We start from the raw sequence: 7,193 nt of genomic DNA on the forward strand, positions 1-7,193 counted from the left end.
TAACCCCAGGACAGAAGGCGAGAGCAGGGGGGAGGTGCGGGACAGAGCCGCTTTAGGCTAGTTTCACACTAGCGTTAACTGCAATACGTCGCAAATGCGTCGTTTTGCCGAAAATACGCATCCAGCAAAAGTTCTTGCTGGATACGTTTTTTCGTCATAGACTAACATTAGCGACGCATTTGCGACACATTGCCAAACGTCGCGTCCGTTTTGCGACGCTTGGGCGTGTGGTAGTGGACCGTTGGGAGAAAAAAACCTTACATGTAACGTTTTTTGCTCCCGACGGTCCACTTTTTCCGACCGCGCATGCGCGGCCGGAACTCCGCCCCCACCTCCCCGCACTTCCCCGCACCTCACAATGGGGCAGCGGATGCGTGGGAAAAATGCATCCGCTGCCCCCGTTGTGCGGCGGAGACCACACTAGCGTCGGGAACGTCGGCCCGACGCACAGCGACGGGTTGTTCCCGACGCTAGTGTGAAACTAGCCTTAGTCAGGAGAAGCTGAGGAGCTGCAGCCGGTTTACATCAGCCACCCCTGTACCAGAGAGGAGATTGTGAGTTGTGTATATGAGCTGGTATCTCTGGTGTGTGTGTGTGTGTGTGTGTGTGTGTGTGTGTGTGGTATCTGTAGTGTGTGTGTGATAACTGTAGTATGTGTGTGATATCTGTAGTATGATGTGTGTGTGTGTGATATCTGTAGTGTGTGTGTGTGTGTGTGTGTGTTATCTGTAGTGTGTGTGTGTGTGTGTGTGATATCTGTAGTATGATGTGTGTGTGTGATATCTGTAGTATGTCTGTGTGTGTGTGTGATATCTGTAGTGTGTGTGTGTGTGATAACTGTAGTATGTGTGTGATATCTGTAATATGATGTGTGTGTGATATCTGTAGTGTGTGTAATAACTGATGTGTGTGTGTGTGTGTGATATCTGTAGTATGATGTGTGTGTGTGATATCTGTAGTGTGTGTGTGTGATATCTGTAGTATGTGTGTGTGTGAGGCAGCGGCGTAACTACTACGGTCGCAGCTGCAAGCGGCTCTGGCAGGTCAGGGGGCCGTGAGTCCCCTTGAGCCTGTCTCCCTTATGCTTGTGTCCCCATGTGCCTGTCTCCCTTGTCCCCTTATGCTTGTGTCCCTTGTCCCCGTGTGCCAGTCTCCCTTGCCCATTAGTCCCCGTGTGTCCCCTTGAGCCTGTCTCCCTTATGCTTGTGTCCCCGTGTGCCAGTCTCCCTTGCCCATTAGTCCCTGTGTGTCCCCATGTGCCTGTCTCCTATGTCCCCTTGTGCTTGTGTCAGTCTCCTTTGTCCCCTTGTGCTTGTGTCAGTCTCCTTTGCCCACTAGTCCCTGTGTGTCAGTCTCCCTTTCCCACTTGTCCCTGTGTGTCCCCTTGTGCTTGTATCCCTTGTTCCCTTGTGTCAGTCTCTTGCTCACTAGTCCCTATGTGTCCCCTTGTGCCTGTCTCCCTTGTCCCCTTGTGCTTGTCCCTTGTCCCCGTGTGTCAGTCTCCATTGCCCACTAGTCTCCTTGTATCAGTCTCCCTTGCCCACTATTCCCCGTGTGTCAGTCTCCCTTGCCCACTAGTCCGTGTCCCCGTGTGCCAGTCTCTCTTGTCCACTAGTCCCCGTGTGCCCTTTGTGTCAGTCTCCCTTGCCCACTTGTGTCAGTCTCCCTTGCCCACTAGACTCCTTGTATCCTTCTCCCCTGCCTCCTAGCCCCCATGTGTCCCCTAGTGCCTGTCTTCCTTGCCCCCTTGTTCCCTCTCCTCTGCCCCCTCGTCACCATTTGCTCGTGTCTTTGTCACTGCCCCTGTATGGAGGGGCTGCATTATACTATGAGGGGGGCTGCATTGTATTCTATGGGGCTTACATTGAATTTTATGGCGGGGGGGGCCCCATTTGGAAGTTCGCACCGGGGCCCATAACTTTGTAGTTACGCCACTGGATGCGGCCCATGTCCTGGATACATCTGTGTGTGTGGTGGCTCTTGAAGCAATTACTTCAGCAGCAGTCCACTCCTTGTGAATCTCCCTCAAATTGTTGAATGGCCTTTTCTTAACAAATCTTTCTAGGCTGCGGTTATCCCGGTTGCTTGTGCACCTTTTTCTACCACACTTTTTCCTTCCACCCAACTTTCCATTAATATGTTTGGATACATCACTCTGAGAACAGCCAGCTTCTTTAGCAATGACCATTTGTGGCTTACCCTCCTTGTGGTGTGTCAATGACTGCCTTCTGGATATCTGTCAAGTCAGCAGTCTTTCCCATGATTGTGGAGCCTACTGAAACAGGCTAAGGGACATTTTTTAATGCTTAGGAAGCCTTTGTGGGTGTTTTTTAATATATATTCTATGTTACTGAGTTAATGACTTTTGGATTTTCATTGGCTGTTAGTCATAATCAACAACATTAACAGAAATAAACACTTGAAATAGATCACTCTGTTTGTAATGACTCTGTATAATATGAGTTTCACTTTTTGTATTGACGAACTGAAAAAAAATTAACTTTTTGATGATATTCTAATTGTGTTAGAAGCACCTGTACCTGTGTATATATAAAAATACATGAATAAAAATAATGTGAAAGGCAGATGATGTGAAGGAGTGTTTTTTTTTTGTGCTTAAATAAGCAATAAAAGTGCACAATACATAAAGTTAAGGATATGAGTTCACAGAACGTGTGCAGAAGACATAAAAAAAGCAATTATAAAATGAATACCGAAATAGAAATCAATAATTACCAAAAAATGCTAAACAAAAAATTAAAAAAAAAAAATGTTTTGGAAAAAAAAAATGGACAAAAGAAGGTGTATAACTATGTGTTCCATGGGAGGCAAGTGGCACATTGCCAATAATATTATGCTCAAAGTGAAACTAATAAAGGGGACTTGGGGGCAGGGGGGTTATTGTTAACGGAGGAAGAGGGGAAGGAAAAAATTAAGAGGGATAAGGAAATATGGCAGTGTTGTGTAGGAAAAATAAAAAGTAAACAAAAAAATGTAAAACGATAAATATGACAAAACGTAAGTGCAAAGGAGAAGGAAAAAGTTGGTGGGGGAAATACCAAGAAAGAAACGTACTGTCACAATTCCACCTATTAGTGTGTTTGGAAGCAGTAACATTTCTGCCGTCCAATCTAGGATGAGCATGCTGAGCTGTCAGAATGGTGATGGACAGCTCAGTCGTCCAATCGGAGGCTGGGACGTGCTGAGCAGTCAGTATATTGAGTGAAAGTTCAGCCCTCCCATCAGGGCTGGGTCGTGCCGGGGCTTCCTCCATGTGTCTGCTAGTTGAGTCATTACCTGGCAATATAGCTGGCTCTCTGCCTCCAAATAGTGCCAGTTGTACCTTACCTTAAGTGGTGTATGCTTGCTCTGTACTCTGTGTCCTTTTATTTGATCTTTGTTGCCAGACCTGTGACCTTGCCTTTCAGCATTCGTTTGCCTTGACCTTTTGTCTAGATCCGCTACCTTCTCAGAATTCTGACTCGGACTGTGACACGACTATGCCTTTGCCTTACCCCTCCATTTATGACGAGCCCTCTTGGTTTCTGACCATGGACCTCTTGACTACCCAACCTCACGGCTTGTCCGTGTCACATATACATAGACGTTGAAAAATAATAAAACTACAATATGCAGTAATATTAAATACATACAATAAATATCAACAAGAATGAGAATAGTTTAAGTATATATATATATATATATATATATATATATATATATATATATATAAGAAAAGAAAAAGGAACAGCACAGAAATACTTATCGTCGGGTGCAGGGCCCCCAGACAACCAGTCCACCGATCATCCAAGCCTTATACGTTTCAAAAAAGAGGCAGCACTCCATTGCTTCAGTGAAAAATGTGCAGGGTTTAATCCACCCACATATCCAGGCAACGTTTCAGCTCGCAATGAGCTTTTCTCAAGCAGTGAGTATGTTCATGTGCTTCCCTTTTATACATGTCTATAACATCCTTAATTGTGTCCAATTATATATTATAAAGTGCTTTATAGGTTTACATTTTTATAAAGTGCATACGTGCTAGGTTTATTCTATTATAGCTGTGCTTATAAAATTATATAAAATCTTCCTAATTCCCCATATTATACATTACAGCATGCATAGATGTTTTGACTTTACCAGGCAGATGCATGTTAAGCGTGGAGGACGCCATTGTATCCTTTCAGCGTCTTGTTACTTCTACTGCGCATGTCTCACTATGTCATCTGTATGCGATGCACAGTCAGCCTATCCGCTACTTCGTGTGGCATTTCCCATTAGCGCATGCGCGCGTCTTCTCAGTATCGCCATCTTTGTTGTGGCTTCCTATTGCTATGCGCATACCGGACATATAATATCATATGGACTTCTTTTGGTGTTAGTTCCCACACTGACGCTCCGGACGACACCTTGTTCAGGTTCTCCGGGAGTCATGTGGTATCAGTCTGCAGCAATTAACCTTTACAGGTCGATTTACCGCAACCGTAACCACTGGGGTAATTACACCTTCTGCATAGTTCTATTTATGTTGATTAATATGTCCATGTATACGGTACCAACGGTACCGTTTTACTACTCTGGACTGGAACTCAAGAAAAATTGGATGACTTTTTGGACTTTTTAAATACAATTGAAAGGATACAATGGCGTCCTCCACGCTTAACATGCATCTGCCTGGTAAAGTCAAAACATCTATGCATGCTGTAATGTATAATATGGGGAATTAGTAAGATTTTATATAATTTTATAAGCACAGCTATAATAGAATAAACCTAGCACGTATGCACTTTATAAAAATGTAAACCTATAAAGCACTTTATGATATATAATTGGACACAATTAAGGATGTTATAGACATGTATAAAAGGGAAGCACATGAACATACTCACTGCTTGAGAAAAGCTCATTGCGAGCTGAAACGTTGCCTGGATATGTGGGTGGATTAAACCCTGCACATTTTTCACTGAAACAATGGAGTGCTGCCTCTTTTTTTGAAACGTATATATATATATATATATATATATATATATATATATATATATATTACAGACCAAAAGTTTGGGCACATTTAAAGATTTTTCTGCATCTTCATGACTATGAAAATTGTACATTCACACTGAAGGCATCAAAACTATGAATTAACACATGTTGAATTATATACTTAACAAAAAAGTTTGAAGCAACTGAAAATATGTCTTATATTCTAGGTTTTTCAAAGTAGCCACCTTGTGCTTTGATGACTGCTTTGCACACTCTTGGCATTCTCTTGATGAGCTTCAAGAGGTAGTCACTGGAAATGGTCTTCCAACAATCTTGAAGGAGTTCCCAGAGATGCTTAGCACTTGTTGGCCCTTTTGCCTTCACTCGGCACTCCAAACCATCTCAATTGGGTTCAGGTCTGGTGACTGTGGAGGCCAGGTCATCACTCTCCTTCTTGGTCAAATAGCCCTTACACAGCCTGGAGGTGTGTTTGGGGTCATTGTCCTGTGAAAAAATAAATGATGGTCCAACTAAACGCAAACCGGATGGAATAGCATGCCGCTGCAAGATGCTGTGGAAGCCTTGCTGGTTCAGTATGCCTTCAATTTTGAATAAATCCCCAACAGTGTCACCAGCAAAGCACCCCCACACCATCACACCTCCTCCTCCATGCTTCACGGTGGGAACCAGGCACGTAGAGTCCATCCGTTCACCTTTTCTGCGTCGCACAAAGACACGGTGGTTGGAACCAAAGATCTCAAATTTGGACTCATCAGACCAAAGCACAGATTTCCACTGGTCTAATGTCCATTCCTTGTGTTCTTTAGCCCAAATAAGTCTCTTCTGCTTGTTGCCTGTCCTTAGCAGTAGTTTCCTAGCAGCTATTTTACCATGAAGGCCTGCTGCACAAAGTCTCCTCTTACCAGTTGTTGTAGAGATGTGTCTGCTGCTAGAACTCTGTGTGGCATTGACCTGGTCTCTAATCTGAGCTGCTGTTAACCTGCGATTTCTGAGGCTGGTGACTCAGATAAACTTATCCTCAGAAGCAGAGGTGACTCTTGGTCTTCCTTTCCTGGGGCGGTCCTCATGTGAGCCAGTTTCTTTGTAGCGCTTGATGGTTTTCGCCACTGCATTTGGGGACACTTTCAAAGTTTTCCCAATTTTTCGGACTGACTGACCTTCATTTCTTAAAGTAATGATGGCCACTCGGTTTTCTTTACTTAGCTGCTTTTTTCTTGCCATAATACAAATTCTAAAAGTCTATTCAGTAGGACTATCAGCTGTGTATCCACCAGACTTCTGCACAACACAACTGATGGTCCCAACCCCATTTATAAGGCAAGAAATCCCACTTATTAAACCTGACAGGGCACACCTGTGAAGTGAAAACCATTCCTGGTGACTACCTCTTGAAGCTCATCAAGAGAATGCCAAGAGTGTGCAAAGCAGTCATCAAAGCAAAAGGTGGCTACTTTGAAGAACCTAGAATATGACATAATTTCAGTTGTTTCACACTTTTTTGTTAAGTATATAATTCCACATGTGTTAATTCATAGTTTTGATGCCTTCAGTGTGAATGTACAATTTTCATAGTCAGAAAAATGCAGAAAAATCTTTGAATGAGAATGTGTGTCCAAACTTTTGGTCTGTACTGTGTATATATATATATATATATATATATATATATATATATATATATATATATATATATATATATATATATACACACACGATGTACATGGATTTTTCCACTAGGCTCCCTTTTCTACCTTTTATTGCCTTATTTTTGTTTGCACTATACCTTACCGGTGTTGTTGTGCCTTCTGACTTATTGGGGCCTCTTATAGGTTCGTCTGGGGACGCCCAGACCCCTTGTATTTTTGTACTTCATACATAATATTTTTATACCTGGGTCTTCAACTCCCTGAGCTATATTATATTATGCTTACATAGGGCTTAAGGTTACATAGTGTTGTATCATAATTATTGTCGTGTGGTATGTTACTTATTACTTTTTTGTGCGTTATAACATCGCTTGCATATTTGTACCGTCTATTATTTAATATTTATCCTGGGACCAGGGGTGTGGCCACTAGATTTTAATATGTTTTTATTGTAGTGTATTGGTCTCTGTCTTCAATAAACTTATGTATTTTTGATCATTTAGTCCATACCCTTCCGGGTGTGCATTCTTTTTACGTGGCCACGTTTTC

This window comes from Ranitomeya variabilis, chromosome 7 (genome assembly GCF_051348905.1).
Source record: "Ranitomeya variabilis isolate aRanVar5 chromosome 7, aRanVar5.hap1, whole genome shotgun sequence".
NCBI classification, from domain to species: Eukaryota; Metazoa; Chordata; class Amphibia; order Anura; family Dendrobatidae; genus Ranitomeya; species Ranitomeya variabilis.